This window comes from Ochotona curzoniae, unplaced genomic scaffold (genome assembly GCF_017591425.1).
Source record: "Ochotona curzoniae isolate NIBS_2020 unplaced genomic scaffold, NIBS_Ocur_1.0 contig_2688, whole genome shotgun sequence".
Lineage (NCBI taxonomy): Eukaryota > Metazoa > Chordata > Mammalia > Lagomorpha > Ochotonidae > Ochotona > Ochotona curzoniae.
In genome coordinates, this window is record NW_024465553.1 from 14,711,772 (window position 1) to 14,730,238 (window position 18,467).

An 18,467-nucleotide genomic window follows, 5' to 3' on the forward strand; every position below is an offset into this window, starting at 1 on the left:
ATACAGTAGGCTGAGCTGTACTCATCAGTTTCCTTCCACTTGTGAGCCATTTTATTGTCTATTTGCCTTGAAACATCTTGAGCAGATCTGTTTTACTCCAGGAGACCCAATGTATCTAGAGTTCTTTTTGGCCTGCTGAAGTCCTGCCTTTCCAACTCGGGTGCCAATTATGTGAATGCTAACTATATTTCAAGGTGCTACAAACTCTAACCCCTTCAAAGGAATAGCTAAATGAAATAAGAAATACAGAATTCAAAGGAAGGATGAAGAGCCATTTAGGCATATGACATGTTCACAGTCAGTGGAGGTATTCCTGCATATCAATCCTGCTACCTCAACACTCTCTTCTTTCTATTTTCATAGAGTCCTGTACATATTAGTCTTGAAACATTGGGCAAAACACTTCATAACCCCGAGTCCTAGTACATTCAGAATAAGAACTTGTTTGAGGCTTGTGATAATGAAATGACTCAACCATGGCAAGCACTTACAAGAACATCTGACATATGGTGGTCACAAAGTTAGCTCCTGTTCTTGGTATTTTTAGGATGGACAGTATCCATACTGCAAGCTCTCTGGCAGATTATATGCCTCACTGTCTTTATATATGTAGCATTTTAATTCAGTTTCCAGGTCCAGGTCTAATTATTACATGAATGGCCCTTGATAGAGACTCTGTAAAGAGATTCATGGTTTATGTTACAGCCTGTAATATTAAGAACACATCTCTGATAGTGGAACCTAAGCCCTGACATAATTTTTATCGGAAAGATTGAAGAGACATCCTCACTTAGACAGTTTCTACCAGCAGGTGAAAAATAAGCAAGTTGAGTTACAGACATCCAGGAACAGCTCTTGACCTGGGATGGGAAACTTATCCCACTCCACCACCAACTTCTACCTTCCCCAACCTAGGACTATGGCTTAAAGTATTTCTTTATTCGTCCAGCATGCAGAAGGATAAAGTCACCCAGAATCCTCTCTCCTTCCTGCTTGCAAAACCATCACACTCAGAATTTTGATAAGATAGTTGTTTTAAAGCTGCCTGAGATTGGCTTCTCAGAGACTCTTAAGGAATGGGCTGATTTTTCATCCCTAGACTTACATCAGCCTGGCAGAGAACTGTCAACCACATATTTTCCAATGGAAAGCATATTCAGCAAAACTCACTGCAAAGGGAAATTTGTTGCAATGCAAACAATGGGAGGAAGGTCGTTCTGATGAGGGAAAAAATATTCATCTCCAAAGAAAGCAAGCATTTTCAATTGATAAATCTTTCTTATGTGGACTCACCAGTCCCATGCAGTATTAACAATGTCTTGTGTGATCATCTTGTCCTGACATGAGCTTGGGAGATCAGAAGTGTAAATATGTAATTCAATTGGGCAAGTCTACCAAGCTGTTAACAGGAACTTTCAGCACGGCCAAGGCTTAGGTCAGGTTTCTGTGTGGCTGGCCCAATGAGGATGGTAAGATGAAAGCCAGAGAAACAGAGGGCAGGTATAGGATTTCCCTGGAGTGTAGGAAGATGGGAAGAGAGTCTTCCCTACAGAAACAAACATTTTGAATGACATGCACTAGTCAACCATCTCTATGAAATGGAAACAGGGAGATCTGAGACACACAGAGATTTGGTGGCAATGGACCTACATTTTTTCTCAGAATTTTTCCTAGAAACACCAATCCATGTCATCATGGTTGGAAGGCCTCTACTGCCCAATGTCACCTGCATCACTGTGCCATTCCACATTTTCTCAGCACCCATCTGAGTATCTCTCATAAGCCATCCACAGTAAATCAGCAATTCTAAAAGCCCAGCGAGGGAAGAGGCAACACTGGAAAACTGGAAATGACCCAGAGGGCATGGGTTGAAGAGGAATTTGAACCTAAAATCAATAGGAGGCTAGCATTGTGATATAGTGGGTAAAGCCACTGTGTGCAATGTAAGAACCACATATGACACCAATTTGTGTTCTGGCTGCTCTAATTTTGATCAAGCTTCCCATTAACGGCCTGGTAAGAGCAGCAGAATATAGCCCAAGTGGTCTGGGTCCTTACCATCCACACAGGAGACTCAGATGAAGTCCCTGGCGTCTGGCTTTGGCCTAGTCCAATCTGCGGAGTGAATCAGCAGATGAAAGAGCTCTCTTTCTCCTTTTCACTCTATAACTCTGACTTATGAAATAAACATATTTTTTTAATCAACAGGACTTTGCTGACTGGTAGGATGTGTAAAGACAACACAGAAAGGCTGAACAGCTGAAAGAAAAGGAGAGGCAAGGACATGAAGTCTGGGATCATTCCCAAGCGTAATGGGGGGGCTGATGCGGGCTGATGCGGCACCATAGAGAATGTGGTGCAGCTGGAGGTAAGTCCAGGCAATTTCAGTGGGGGCCCAGAGCATCAATACAGAGAATTCTATCCGTCCAAGACCATAATTCTATCAACCATCAACTCTCTCATGCAGCCAGCCCTTTGTACCTCCTAAATGTAATTTAGGTTCAAACATGGGTGGAGACGGACTTCCAAAGCACAGCTCAGGGTTTTTCACTAAAATAACAGCCTGACTCTAAGGCGAGTATAATTATGAAAGAAGAAAAATAAAATATCTGTTGGGAGGCCAATAATACACATTAAAGAAATGTGAGCAAAGTAAAACACTGGAAACAGTAAAAATCAGAGCTCAAATCAAGCTACTATCTCCTGAGCTCCCCCAGCACAGTATTTTTTTTCCTTAGTGCCCATACTGCTTCTCTGAGAAACTTTATAAAACATCAATACATAAATTCTGTGATTTGACCAAGCACAAAAAATTATTTATGATCTCAATATACAACGAATTTTTAAAAACTCTATGGAAAAAATATATGAAAAAATGCGTAAATTAAAAAGTTTTCAGTACCAAGGAAATGTCTAAATTCTACTATTCATGAGCTTTGTGAAACGCTTTTGTGCTCCTTCAGAAGCATAAAACCACTGTTGAGAAAACTTAGATACTGCTTGGTAGTGGCTGACAAAGAAATGGTACATGCCCTTAAAAACCATTCAACAGACTCTCAATTTCAGAAACCCTCTCTTTGTTTCATTGTATCTTGCTTTTCAGCAGCTACTGACTTTTAAACATCAGTTACGCTGGAGCTATTGGCTAGGAGTTAACACCAATGGGTTATTAGAGTGAGATGAGTGCAGTCTAGACCAGAGACAAGGAAGACATCAGGGGTGTCCAGGGGAAAAGAGCATCACCTGGTCCCACTGACAAGAGTCCCCTGGCTGTATTGATCACCATCAAGTTATTTTAAGATCCTCTGGAGTCCAAAATGGAACTCCCAGGCTACAGCTTCCAAGGATCAGAAGACACATCAGAAGGAATGAGCTGGCAGAAGCAAAGAATACAGAGCTAGCTGCAGGCTGACTCTTTTGCTCTGCATCCACCACAGCTACGACCACTGGTCACATCTGGAGGATTTCTGCTCCCAGTGGCCTCTCTAAATCCTCTGTGGGCTCCCAAGCATCCATCTCCCCTTACCGTACCCTTGTTTTCTTGTGGGAAGATTGCTGTTTCTGTTAACCTCAGCTGCATGCCCCAGGAATGAAACTAATAACCTACTGTTTCCTGCCTTTCTTAGTCACAGTTAGGCCAACGAGAAAAGCCAGATCCAGAAGTGTATGGCAGCTGGAAAACTCCTAAAATCATCTTATGACCTCTGGGTGGCAGGGTCCGAAGGGTAGAGGGTAGATCCTAGGATGAAGTCAACTGACAAGTATATAACAGGAAAAAAACAACAACAACAACAAAAAACAACCTTGAAGACACTATTCTCAACTACACAGCCCCAAACCAGCCTCCCTTTATTGATTCAATTCGTTGTTTGAATTGGGTTTTTCTATCATCTGTGTATCATTCACAGCCCACTTTAATTTGTATTCCTCCATGGGGGCCTCACCTAAATTTCCAGCCCTCAGTATGCACTCTTATATAAAATATAAAAGAGGGTTCACCCCTACTCCCTGCAAATATGTCCTCCTTGCAGCTGTTCAGCACAGTGGGTATAAACAGAAATAGCTTCCATCATGATTCATCCACTCACTGGTTCACAGTCTTCTACAGGACGTATAAGACGTGTGGCACTCAAACTCTTCACTTGTGAATAAATCAGAATTCTGTTCCCTCCAAATAGAAACAAACAAGAGAAAGTAGCAGTCCCTGCTGTGCACGTAGTAGAACTATTAGGGGAAAGGGACCCTTAAATTTGACTCCTTGAGTATTCTAAGAACTCTATGCCTAACAGAGAGTGTATGCTAAGTCAACATTTGTGTATGAGCTGAATGAATGAATGTGTCCCACCCCCCACCCCCGATCCAGTTAAGAACCAGGGACCATTAACTGAGTCACATTGATTCAGCGCCTACCTCAATCCCAATGGCTTCCAGTCATGCCCCCAGCTCTTGTAGCTGCAGGAATTCATCAAATGCCCAGAATCCCCCATCCATGCAAAGCACCCACTCTAAAAGCAATTCAAGCTCCAGGTAGCCTGCACAATTTGTATGTAAACTGGAACCAGTGACAAACACTCTAAGCTGGGGAGAAAGTGATGGGTGATAATAGAATATTTTAGTAGGAGAGAAAATAATGGAATACTTTATTAATCAGGATGGGAAGGAAGACCACACTCTTTAAGTCAGTTTTGAAGAGCCAGCAAAGCACTCTGCTGCTACAGAAGAGCAGCCCATACGATGGAACAAAAACAGGCCACAGTTATCACCTTCCAAGGGTAAATTGTCCCTCCTGCATCACTCAGTCACCTGTTTGACTGCTACCTGCCATTTGCTAGTGGTTTCTCATTAGGATACTGACTTTTCTCAGTTTTTGCTGCAGTAAGTAAAGAGTTGGTGGAGAACAGGTTGAAATGAATGTGTAAGTGAAAATTAAATTTTAGCAATTATGTGTCTCACTCACCAACATAGCAAGACTTGTGCAATCACAGAAGATGGTAGAAGCAAAGCCTGTGTCTTATGTCGTTTGTACCCGCCCCCAAAATGCTGATTTTCATTTTGTCTGTCTGATAAGCTGCCTGTTACTCTTGTGGAACCAGGTGATAATGACAGGAAAGAGATGGCAAGAGACACAGATGGGCAGTCACACAAACAGCTAGGCATGCAGAACCTTTGTTTATGTGTCCCTGCCTTGTAATTCCACCAGAGGAAATTATTCAAACATTCAGCAAACTCACCTCTTTAAAATTAACCATTAAAATGCATTATTATTCTCTATTATCCCATCTTGTTACTGTCTGCAGAAGCTAATATGAGCTGACCCAAATACACACACACACACACACACACACACACACACACACACACACACACACATTTTGGTACTGATATTTAGCCAACACTCCCGCATGGAGCATTCACTTTCATGTGAGTTTGCACTTCAATGACGTGCAGTCCCTGGAATTAAGTCTGTCATTATCATGCTAATTATTATCTATGATTTCTCTTCAGCTGTAGAACCCTTACTGTCTACATTCTGATGTCCAATTCCCTCATTCCTCTTCCGTACCTGGGCTTTCCCTTGTCCCCCAACCCCCACCCCAGCTCCAGAAAGCTGACCCAGGTGCCTCTGGAAACTGGGAGGTTGCAGGCAACATCTGGTGCACTAGGGGAATGTGTTTGTCTCAGCCCTGCTCAAAATAGCATCTGACAAGGCTGAATCACACAAGTTCGGAAAAAACTCACAAGAAATAACATAAGAAATCTATAGCTGCCTCCTCCAATTTCACTCCCTGTCTGGCTCCTTATTGACTTCTGCAGCCTGTATTGACAACATGCAACCCTGGTGCTGTCTGCCTGCCTGCCTGCCTGCTCCTATGCAGCAGTAACTTAAAAAAAGAAGAAGAAGAAAAGAAGAAAATAGGAGAACATCACAGTTATGACTCATGCTGAAGACCCTGTTCTTAAATCAGGCACTATCCTGAAATCAAAATGCCCAACCAAAACGAGAGATGTATTAGAAGGAAAATACCCGAGTCCCCTTCCTTCCTTTTACTCATCCTCCTCCTCTTCCTCTGGGCCACATAGTTCATCTGGCTGTCTCTAGCCTCTGTCCCACACTTAACCTTGCAAATACCTCTTCTGCCCTATTAAAATGTGCCCAATAAAAGGAGAGAGGGGTAAGCCCACCCGGCTCCAGAACTCACATATCTTTTTAATTTTTTTAAAAGTGAGCTAAAAGACTTACCTGCCAAGCTCGAGTTAATCTCACTGCAGAAATGAAAGTGCAGAGTACATATCCCTGGGAGAGCCCAACATCGGGGGGGACAGAAACAGCCAAGAGAGGGACCACTACATTCCCCAAGTCCTCCAGTCCTGTGTCTCTCCCGGAGCAATTGATAATCTTACCAACACCTACAACAGTGTGCAGGAAACTGCCTGCCTAACACCGCCCTCAGTGTTCGTGATTTTGCAACTCTCTCACCCTTCAGATCTTAGTGCAGCACTGGCAATTAGAAACCTGCACACATCTGGGGCCAGGGCCAGGGTGTCTTGTGCATACATAGGGAGCTTCAGCCAGCGAAGAGGACTCTCAGCATCTCCCAGGGGATTTATCTGAAGCTGCAGATTGTGTCATTGCCAACCTGTCTCCTCTGTCGGTATGAATCACTGAGAGCTGACTCAGGAAGCCACGGGGACTCGAGATTCCCAGCATATGAGCTGTGTTCTGGGAAATACCGGGGGCATCTACTCTATTAGACACAGCCTTTAAATAACTACCTGGATCAGAATGTATGAGTAAAGAAGACATTTTCAAGCCATGCAACTATTGCAATGAACAGGGCACAAGTCAAGGTAAAAGCTAGTATTTTTTCCTGGGTAAACAGTAACTTGGGACCCCTTCTTTCTATTGGCTGGCTCAGAGTTTTTAGGCTGCTGTAAACATTTGGAATGTTCTGGAATTATAACTACAGTTCTTAAAATCACCTTGGTTCAGATCTGAAACAAAGTCCTAAATTCTTTACCCAAATCCAGGCGTATCTAAACTGCTTCAACATATTTTGGACCGAAATTGTTATTTTTATCTTTTTGGTCCCACCTTAGAAAACAAGCCGAAATTACAAGGTAGGACCTTATATATGGAATTGTCATCTTGTGACACTAACAAATGTAGACTCAGTTATTATCCATAACTTCTTACAGGGAAAGAACATCATTTTAAGTTACTTCTTATTTTTAGTGTTAACAATTTGAATAACAGAAGCAGTTAACTTTTATTATGTTGGAGGAACCATTCATAGAACTTTTCATGCATTGTCTTATGTAATATTTCCAAAATTTTGTAAACTGTGTGATTAGCATTCTTCAGATTTCAAAATGAGAATATGACATCTCTAGATATATATACATATATGTATGTGTATATGTGTGTGTGTACATGTAGGTATATGCATATATATTGTGTTAGAGACATCAAGTTAAGTCACTCAAGATCACAAGGTTCAGAGAGGTTCCAGGATTGGAATTCTGACACACATGATTCCAAACCAAATAGCTTCAACTGCTCTATTCTGCCACAGTGAAAAGATGCACAATTAAACCCTAAATCATTTCTTTTTTTCATATTTGAAGTCCATGACCATTTATATGGGAATCACCTTCAGTCCTCTGTGATTTGAAATGGCTTGTTAAGAAACATCATCCTATATTCAAGATCTTAGATAAAAAAATCAAAGTTCTTTAAAAAAAAACCTGCTTTTAAGCAGTTAGTGCCTAGCTGCGTATAATTCACATAACTATCGATTTCCCTAGGAATTATCGTATATTCAATAAAAGGATCAATTAATCTACTTAATAAGTCATTGTCCTCAGCACTGAATGTGATTTTTACAACTCTAAGTAATCACATTTTGTGATGTTTAACAAGTTTAGGTTTTTCTAACTTTCAACTAGGAATACATTTTTGTAAACCTTTTCTTGCTAGATGCCAGTTTGTTATTACTCATAATACCCTTAGAGGAGAAAGACAGCACCATTTCCCTCATCCTCTCAGTATTCGGAACAACGTGCATAGATCATAAGGAGGTCAGTGGTGCACAGCACACAATGTATAATGCAGAATAAATCACACCGCTCAAAACAGCTCGTCATCTGGTCAGTGATGCATCACTCAGCACATGCAGTGAGATGGAACAATGTTTTAAAGGGTACAACAGTAGTTCCCTCTTTCAAGTTCCCTGGCATTCAAATCCTGTAAATCTGCAATCAAATCCAAGCGCTATAGGTTATAGTTTGAGCTGGTCAAGGCAACAAACATTTTCAAAGCTAAACACTTATAAATGAATTATTGCATTCCCCTGTTGAATATTGCCTACTGGACTGTGCTTAGTTCAACTATTCAAAATAAGAAGCTTAGTGTGAGTTATAGTTATTCACACATGGGTCAGTTAGCTTCATGCAGGAGACAAAGCAATCCATTGCCTGAGGCTGGCTAATTGTACAAGCCCAGGAATGCAATTCCTGCCTTTGCTTTGATTTGATGCTTGTGCTTCCTCCAAAATTCATGTTGAAAACCACTATTGTGGCAGTAGGAAGAGGTATGGCATTTTTAGAATTATGTTATGAAGGTGCCACACTTGTGTAAGATGAGAGTCTCATAAGTTCCAAGGGGAACTAGCCAGAGCCCTTAATGCCCTTCTACCGAGCCCAATGTGAAGGCACAAGCTTTCATTTCCCAAGGCGTACACAGCACCATCTTGGAAGCCAAGAACAGGGCACTCATCAGACGTAAGAATCTGTTAATACTTAATCTTGGACATATAAACCTTCAGAACTGTGAGCAATGAATTTTGTTACTGACAAATTACCCAGTCTTGAATATTTCCTATAATAGCTTAAATTAAAATATCCCTCATCATGAAACTTGGAGGTAGTGTGTCAAGTCCAGAAAACAGTTCATCACCAGTAAACAGAGCAGCCAGAAATGATGCCTAGCCTGTCAGCCATTCCACCAGTGACACACATTCAGCAGAGATGGGGTAGGCATCTTAGCACTGTGGGTTAAACCCCTCCTTGGAGCGCCTGCATCAGAATATGGAAGTGCTTGGGTTAGAGTCCTAATTCCTGATAGGAATTTCTCTTAAAGGGGTAGGATGTCTTCTGTCACAACTGTATCATCTACTTTTAACATTCCCAGTAAAATAAAGCAAAATGCTTACCAGTTACTTCTCTTCAAATGCTCAAAACTGAAAGAGGAAGGAAGAGAGCCAACCTCAAGATGGTCAATTATTTCATTTTCTGCCCATTATACCTTAAAAGTTAATAATAACAAAGAGCTATACAGGAATGGTCCCAGGAAAATCCTCTCTAGGTATTCCAAATAATAGTTCTTCTCAAAAACAGATTCTTCAGAAAAATTCCTCTCATCTGCTCTGCAGTTTTCCAGAGGAGTTGCTCTGCCAATACACAAACAGGGTTACTCAATGGCTAGAGGTAATAGTGGCACAAAAAACTGATGATCGTGACAGTGTGGACAGGTGTTCTGGACTCTCCCTAGATTCAGTTGGACTGGGAGATAGCACGAGTAGGCAGCAATACAAATTTGGTCTAAAGTAGTTAAATGATAGCCAGTTATGAAGGCTCATTTAAGTAGGAGTTCATCTGTGGCAGAATAAGCCCAAGTAACTTGCAGTAGATATCAAAATAAGACAAAACAGAAGAATGATTCTTGCAAATGTGAGAGCTTCAAAGACACTTTGGCACCTTGGACACACCCCAGAGTTGCTCTACATTCCTAAAATCAGTCGAGGATGGACCCACCATCAAACCAAATGTCCTTATGCATCAGTTCTACTTCAAGTGCAATGTTTTGTCAAACAAATGGGCAGGAATTATACACTACTTTAGTTTTCACAATTTCGTATTAAATTATTATACTATTTTAAAGTTTACATGTGATTATTATGTATAGCCTTTGTCCATTTTCCTCCTGGAAAGTCTTTCATTTTATTTGTTTGCCTATTGCTTTAGTGGCACCATTAAGCCCTTCATCAGGATGTCAAATAAAAACATGTCATCTTAAAGAAATTTTAAAGGAAGGAAGAAAAAAAAGTGGCATACATTTATAAAATACTTTAAAGTTTTAACACTAAGGCATAAAACTGTACCTAGGAAAATTATGGTATACCTATTTGTTCCAATTCTTTCTATTAAGTACAACTATAAACCTTATGTATTGTAAAATACAGGAAGACTGAAGGGTACAGAAAACATAAACCTGATTAGGGTCCTTGAGACCTAAGTAATGAAACAGCAGTGAGTTATCTGGGTTGTTTTGCTTTGTTTTGTTTTGTTTTCCCTGCTACATCTCAGACTGGGTCCTGGAGAAATTCATAATGTGGAAATACATCTTGGTTTAATTAAAAAAAAAATCTCCAAGTATCTACTACCTCCAGCCAGTGAACAGAAAAGATCTAAGAACACAGATCTACCACTCCAAAGGCAAGCATCATACTGCATCCACCTAGACTAAACAAGACCCTTATAAATAAAACGTCAGTCAAAGAAGTCCAAGAAAATCAAATCCACTGAACTGAAGAGAAACAGAATAAAATAAGACATAATGTACTATCTCTCAGCTAACAAAATGATGAGAGGGAAATGTGCAGCATATATTGGGAAAGGGGGAAAGTATTAAATTCACAATCTAAGTTCACAACTCAAGGGCTTAAAGAACAATAAAATTCAAGGCAAGTACCAGAATAATGACAAAAGGAAAAGATAAAACAATCCAGAAAATCAGAAAATCAAAGACATTATTTCTTGAAAATATTGATAACATTGAAACACCTTTCATAAACCTGAAAAAGGAAGAAACAAAAAATTGTCAATTTTAGGAATAAAACAGAGAGTGTCATTACAGACCCAACAGAAATCAAAAGGATAACAAAGATATACAGTCGACAATTTAAGTTTAATGCCTCCAAAATGCTATCCACCATAAATACCCACTATCAAACCAATCATTTGAAGTCACTTAACCACTAAGAAATTCAAACACAGAAGCAAAATACTTCTTAAAATACAATCTTCAGGCCAGAAGACTGCACTGATGGGTTCAACCAAATGTCAAAAGGAATCACATTAACTTTATGCAGTAACTTCCAGAAAGTAGAAAAGGAAATATCGCAATTCATTTTAGGAAAGTAACGATACCCTGATACCAAAATGAACGAGGCAGAAGAAAAACAGAAAACTATAAATCAATATTCTTCACAAATATAAGCATAAAAATCATTCACCAAAATTCAGCAAGCTTTATCTTCCACTAAATAACGAATCAAGTAGTAAGTAGAAAAGCACTGTTCTTCAAGAACATAAACAAGGGATATAAACAATAGTCAAATCTCAAAATGTCAATTTTACTCACATACACTGCTTTTTTGGACCCTGCATATTAATTACCACAAACCAAGGAAAATCTCTGATACTTGTCTTCTCGGGACTGGCCTACACCAAAAGGCTAATTCATAAAGGAAATGTTGACAAATCAATGTTCAACATTGCCCAGGCTCCTTCTGTGAAGCATCTTACTGAGGAGGACAGGGCTGACAGCTGGCACAGTGGTTCATACACAAAGCATCCACATCTCCAGGAGAGTGCAGGGTTTGAGTTCTGGTTCCTGGGCTTCAGACTCAGCTTCCTGCCAGTTCACACCCTGGAAGCAGCAGGTGTTGGCTCCAGTACTTGATTTTTTGGCAACCGCAGGGAAAGATTGAATTCTTGCCTGGGTCCTGGCTTCAGCCTGGCTGCTTTGCACATTTAGGTAATGTTCTTCTCTCTCTTTGGCTCTCACTCACTCAGTTCTCGTTCCTTCTCCCCCAATCTCTCTCACTTTCAAATGAAGTGAAAATAAACAAAACTTCAGGGGTAGGTACTGAGGTAAAGAGGTTTAAACTACTGCTTGAGATGCCTACCTCCCATGCTGGAGGGTTGGGATGAAAGTCCACCTCTACTTCCAATCAAAGCACCTGGAAGACAGCAGGTGATGGCCCAAAGTGCCCAGGTCTCTGTCACTTAAGACGGGATCCATATGGAGCTCCTGACTGCTATCTCTGATCTGACTCAATGCTGACCGTTACAGGCACGTGGGGAGTGAACCAGCAGATGCAAGATACCTCATTTGTCACTGGAGCTTTAAAATGAATAAACTTAAAACTTTAACTGAAAATAAGCACACACAAACTTTGCACAAAGAGGATGAAGAGACAAGCTACAGGAGGGGAGAAAGTATTTGCAAATCGCATCTCTAACTAAAGACTAGCATCAAGATTATAAAAAGTGCTCTCAGAACTCAGTAGCTCTTTTAAAAATACATCCTTTAGAAATTGAGCAAAAGACTCAAAGACACATTTCACTGATGAGGGGTATGGGTAGCAAATAAGCCCATGAAAAGAGGTTTGACATCATTGGTCATCAAGGAAATACACAAATTAAAACCACAATAAGATAGCATGATGTGCCTGTCGACATAACCAAAACAGAAGAAAGTGGCAGCACTGCTTTTGCCAGGCGGAGAGAGACAGTGTACCATTCACACATTGCTGGTAGAGGAATAGAATCATATCGTCAACCACCCTGGAAAACATTCGGGCGTTTTTTTTTTACAGAACCCAGATCTATAATTACCTAGGAATTGCACTACTACATATTATTCTACAGTAATGAAAATGTCAATGTTCAGACACTCATACAAGTACAAATACATATCAACTGTACAAAATCATGTATAGTAGGGTTTTTTTCAAAATAGCTAGTTTTATACATAAGACCAATATCTTTAACAGGTAACCATTTCAACAAGACTGTAGAATATATTTTTTTCTGAATAAATCAATCTGTAAGGTTCTATAATATGTAATTAAATTTACTTGGTATCTTGAAAAGACAAAACTATGGGAATAGGAAGTGGATTAGCAATTCACAGTGTTTAAAGAGGGGGTAAGGTGTGAGGAAAGTGGGTTTGGATATAGAAGAGCAAATCCAAGTATCTTCTGCTGATGGCAACGTTTGTGTATCAACAACATCTAAGTCAACATCCTGGTTGTGACATTGTGTGGTGGTTTAGCCAGGTATTACCATGGAGGATATTATATAAAGAATAATTGAAGTATCTTTGTACTATTTCTTACAACTACTTATAAATGCACAATTATCTCATACTGCAAAGCTGAACCTTTTAAAGTAGAGGAAATTGTGTATTCATTCTCTCACCATCTTACTTTCCAGGACCTTTTCCTGGAATTGTCTATACAATCACGGGCTGTTATCCTGCTCACAGGTCATACCACTGATGCCTGGCTTACTCTTTGCTGGTAGATAAGAGGAAAATCTGATGCTCTGAGAATCAGAACTTCCTTTCCTATGACTTATTACCTCAGATCGTCAAAGATAAAGCCGATCAAATCTCCCTTCCCTTCTCCCACTTTTATAATACTCCATACACTAACATGTGTTTACAGTAAGTAAGACAGATTTAAGATGTAGCTTCATCCCTCCACAAAAGTAAATCACCTCCTTTATTTGCTTTAAAGCCTAGGGTACCTTCACAAATTATTATTTTAGCCTAGGTAGTGAATTTTGAAGAAAAAAATAGTACCAAAAATATACCAACCAACCAATATTACCCAGAATTACACACTTCTATTTGACATCTTCAGTGTCAAAGACCTTCTGCTTCATTCTACTGAGGCTGATGACTACTTTTCCAGGTTGATTTTTGTGTGTAAAATGGCAAATATTTTGAGCGATAATAATATAAAACACAGTGAATTTATACTATACCTTATATAAAGCATTACATTAAGTGATTTCTATCATCTCAGTTAGTCCTTATTATTCCAAAAGTCAGACATGGTTAGCATTCTCATTTCAATAGGCTCTTTTAAACGTAGGGGATTGATTTTATGTTTCCATTGTCACATCCAGAACATGGAGCAGGGGAGATTCAAAATTCGGCCCTCTGTCCTCACTGCCCAAAGTCTCAGCCAGTATTCTGAGTTTCATTCAAGATCTAGCAATTCAATAATCCCACTGCATTAGGAATATCCTGGGTAAGGATGATGGTCTCTATGAACTCTTACAAGATTTGGAGGCTTACAGTCTTTGAGGAGTTGGCATGTACTGCAACAGTAGTGGACAGCAGGGTTCCGAATACTGTTTCACTCAGCATAGGAATGCAACATCATCAGACATGGTATCTGTTAACGCCTCACAGTGGAGCCCTGGATGGTTAGACCCTTGTGTCTTGCATAAAGGTACTTCAAAACATTGGTGAGAAAACGGAATTAAAGTTTCAGAGAAAGGCAAATACTCTGAGACCCAAGAGCATGCTGTTTATTCAGACATGCCCTGTGAACATTTGAAACTCCATTTATCTTAACGTACTTGTCAACATGACAAAACCATTAACTTGTTGCTAAAAACCATCAAGTGCCACTTCTCAAGCAATGGGTTTCTGCACTCTGTTGTTTTGGTCCCATTTTCCTCACTCTCCCTCCTTACTTACGCTGGCTCTTTTGCTCAACCTTGTAGTGCTTCAGGGAAATAACCGCGTGAGACTAAGAAACACTCACCCCACCCTTCCATTCTGAGTATCTGGAAAATGATATTAGGAAAACTCTCCCGAATTCTTGTTTATGACGAAAAGTTAGTTAAGCATCTGCTTGCTAACGAAAACACACTTTTTCAAAATCTTTTCTTCCCGTGTGTGTGTGCGTGCGCATGCGCGTGTGTGCTGCGCGTACACAGGTGCTTACGCAACATTTCAGCTGTTCCTGCAGCCTCTTGCGGGACTCTGACCAGGTCTAACAATCCTTCCTAGCACACTGCTGTGTGCATAAAAGAGCACTCCGTATCGCACAAAAAGAAAGCTAGCATTTCCCACTGAGATGTGCCAGAGTTTAAAAACTGTCCTAAAATAAACAGCCATGCAGGGGCCTATGTGTTCTCTGTGGGAAGCTGTCTGTCCTATGGAGATAGGATTATTTAATTTTTTCAGATCTCCAGAAGCCCCACATTAGTATTTTTCAAGTACTCCACGAGCCCGTAACCCACACCCCCCGCAGAGAAGCATCGTGGCAGCCTCTTTTAGCTTGAAATAGCAATCATCGTGATCTCAGCTGCCTTTTAAGCCCCTCCCATTAAAGCACCTCACACACCCCCATCTTCAGCCTACAGCTAAACCAAAGAGGGAACTTCTGCACTCCTGGGTAAACAGAGAGAAAAGATGGTAAGATCATCAGGGAAGTGGATTATCTCAAATTTAAAAGGCTACGAAATAGTTTTCTTTCAAGCAGTTTGTCTACATGGCAGAGTTTAATTTGTTGATGGTAACAGTGCCTAGTAAAACCACCACGAAGTCTTCAGTATTGTAAAGAGAACGGAAATTGCAAAGAAGCATCTGATACTGCTAGAGCGACAGAACTAATGGGAAGGCCTGATGCAATAGATGGTGTTAGTTCCACCTTGACTTGTGCTGTACTGAGAAAGCAAAGGTAGAGATACTATACACTGGGCAGAATCCAAAGCTCACTTGACATCTGTGGGGTGTCCCAAGAAGTGGCTCCTGAGCCTTGTAGCACTGGTATCCTATCCACTTGAATTAATACTCTAAACCTATTAGCTCACAGGTCACCAAACTTTCTACAAAAGAAAAAATAAAAATAAAAATTTGGGGCTTGAGGTCCAGACAATCACACATATTCATCTCTGCCATTTTGTGCAAGTGACACAATGGAATAAACACAGACAAATGAGTATTCCAGTGTTCTAGTAATACGTTATTTGTTTTATTTGCAAAAATAGATGGTGAGCTACGTTAGAACCCTGGATCACAGCTTTCTGACCCTCCCTAGACATCTGCTGGTGAAGCCTAATGCACACATTTTTAAAACAGAATGCATAAAATAAAAATGAATGGAGGACCAATCCTATCCATCTCAATCTGTAATTGTAAGACTAGATTAAAACAGTGTAACACAATTCAAAGTACCACTGAACATTTCAACACAATAGAGAACTCAGTATTTTCAGAAGTCTAGGTAAGAAAAATCATCATCACTTATTGAGGGATAAGATGAAATACTAATGAATGGTGTCAGCAATATTTGCAATTTAGAAAACAAATGGAAGCTATTTAAATTATCACGTTAAAAAATAAATTTCACAGACATTTCAAAAAGTTAAATTTAAAAAGAAAATGCAAATTAGTGCTTATCTGATATCTGATTTGGAAGAGTCTTTCTGCATATAGAAAAAGCTATTTAAGAGATTATAAAAGAACATAATCAACAGTTTGTACTTCAAAAGAATCCTGTCCTTCAGAGAACATCATAAAAAATACTTGAAGAAAAATTAATAAACATTTTTCATGAGTCTGTATTTATAATACCAATTGGCAAGACAGACAAAAAGCCCACCAAAATAAAGGAAAAAATTCTCAATTGAAAGTGGCTGGGTGATACAAATAATTCATGGAACAATGGTTGAAATGAAGAAAATGTTCTCTTCGCAAAGAAATCAGGTCTCAAACATAAAATGACCATATTTAACATTTAGAATATTTTTGAGGCAGGCATTGGATCCCTACCTCATCTGACAAATTGGGAGTGTGTTCATAGAACCACCCAGAAGCAATGCTCCAAAACTTAAGAATCTTAAATGTTTTTGTATCATTAAATCTGATCATCTTGGGCCTGGCACAATACCATAATGGTTAAAGTCCTCGCCGTGCACACTCTAGGATCCCATATGGGCGCTGGTTCTCATCCCAGTAGCCCTGCTTCCCATCCAGCTCCCTGCTTGTGCCCTGGGAAAGCAGTTGAGGACGGCCCAAAGCCTTGGGACCCTGCACCACATGGGAGACCTGGAAGAGCTCCTGGTTCCTGGCTTTGGATTGGCCCAGCTCCAGTTGTTGCAGCTGCATGGGGAGTGAACCATCGGATAGAAGATTTTCCTTTCTGTCTCTCCTCCTTTCTGTTTATCTGCCTTTCCAATAAAAATAAATAAATCTTTAAAAAAAAATCTGATAATCTCATTCTTGGGACTTGATGCCAAAGGAACAATGAACATTTTGTTCATCAAAAACATTATTATAATAGAAAAATATAAGTAAGTTGATTACCTATGAGAAGAAAACTGATGAAGAAGAGTGTGCTAACACTAAGCGGGGTTAATCCACAGTCCACAATGCCAGTCTTCCATATGGAAGCCAGTTCAGTTCTGGCGGATTCACTGTTATTCTAGATTCCTGCTATTGCACTTGGGAAAGGAAACAGTCCAACAGCTTGGGCCCCTGTCACTCACAGGGGAGACCCGGACAAAAGCGACCGACTGTTAACCTCAACCCAGCTCTGCCCTGTCTGCTGCAGCCATTTGGGAAACAAAGCATCAGAGCAAAGATCTCTCACTCGCTCACTTGCTCTCTTTCTCTCTCATCCTCTGTAATTTCTCCCTCTGCAACTCTGCCTTTCAATGAAATAAATAAAATCTTTTAAAAGAAAAAGACTAAAGAATATGATTCAGCCATTTAATGACTAGAAAAGAAAAATACAGAAATAAATATAGAAAACATAGTTGGAGTTCTTTCTGGGTTGATTATTTTCTACTACATTCAAGTTTCTCTCTCTTTTTTTTTTTTTTTGCTAACTTTTTAAGTCAGATCAAACTGCTTCTGTTACAGGTTGGATAAAAATATTTTTTTTTGTTTTTGCAAGTCACGGACTCGATTTCAACTTTGCCTATTGTAAAGCAAAAACTGTGATAAACACCCTGGAAAAACATACACATTTGTGTTTCAATAAAACTTTACATACAAAGGCCTATATATGCCAACCAATTGTATAGAAAATAAACTGTCTGAAATTATTCTAGGGGCCGACACCGTGGCTGAACCCCATGTGGGTGCCAGTTAAAGTCCTGGCTGCTTGGCTGCTCCCTGTTGATGGTCTGGAAAAGCAGCAGGTCAATGGACAGCGGTACCCACATGGGAGGCCAGGGGGAGGCTCTTGGCTCCTGGCTCTGGAGCAGCTCAGCTCTGGCCATTGTGGCCATTTGGAGAGTGAAAACAGCAGATGGAAGACCTCTACCTTCTTTGTCTCTCCTTCTCTCTGTAAATCTGCCTTTCAAACAAAACTAAATCTTAAGAAACAAAAATCATTTTAGGAAAAGTAAGCAAATGTTGAGGCACATATTTCGCCTCACTGGTAACACACAAGCACTAGTTAAGACCGAGTTCACACTTTGTGACAGAGGGGATGACTTCGCCTTCTGCTACGTAGACCTCGCAACGATGGCTCATATTGATGGGTTCCCGACACAGATGTGGCAGGCCAAGAGTGCTTCTTCCCCTTTATCACATATTAAATTACAAAGAAAGGAAGACAACAGCAGTTTTAAGGCAAATTAAAAAAAAA

The 18,467-nt window shown here is 40.1% G+C and overlaps 1 protein-coding gene across 5 annotated transcripts in view; it reads right to left on the reverse strand.

The window, feature by feature from the left end:
• NRXN3 (neurexin 3) overlaps positions 1–18,467 on the reverse strand; it is a 1,255,286-nt gene that overhangs the window by 1,097,915 nt on the left and 138,904 nt on the right. Inside the window, exon 1 of one of the 5 annotated variants that reach the window (XM_040975221.1) lies at positions 6,242–6,366. The exons of the other annotated variants lie outside the window; for them this stretch is intronic. The gene's annotated coding sequence lies outside the window, so the exon portion shown is untranslated. Of the gene's footprint in view, positions 1–6,241; positions 6,367–18,467 lie in introns of those variants that run through there. 5 annotated transcript variants of the gene reach the window in all.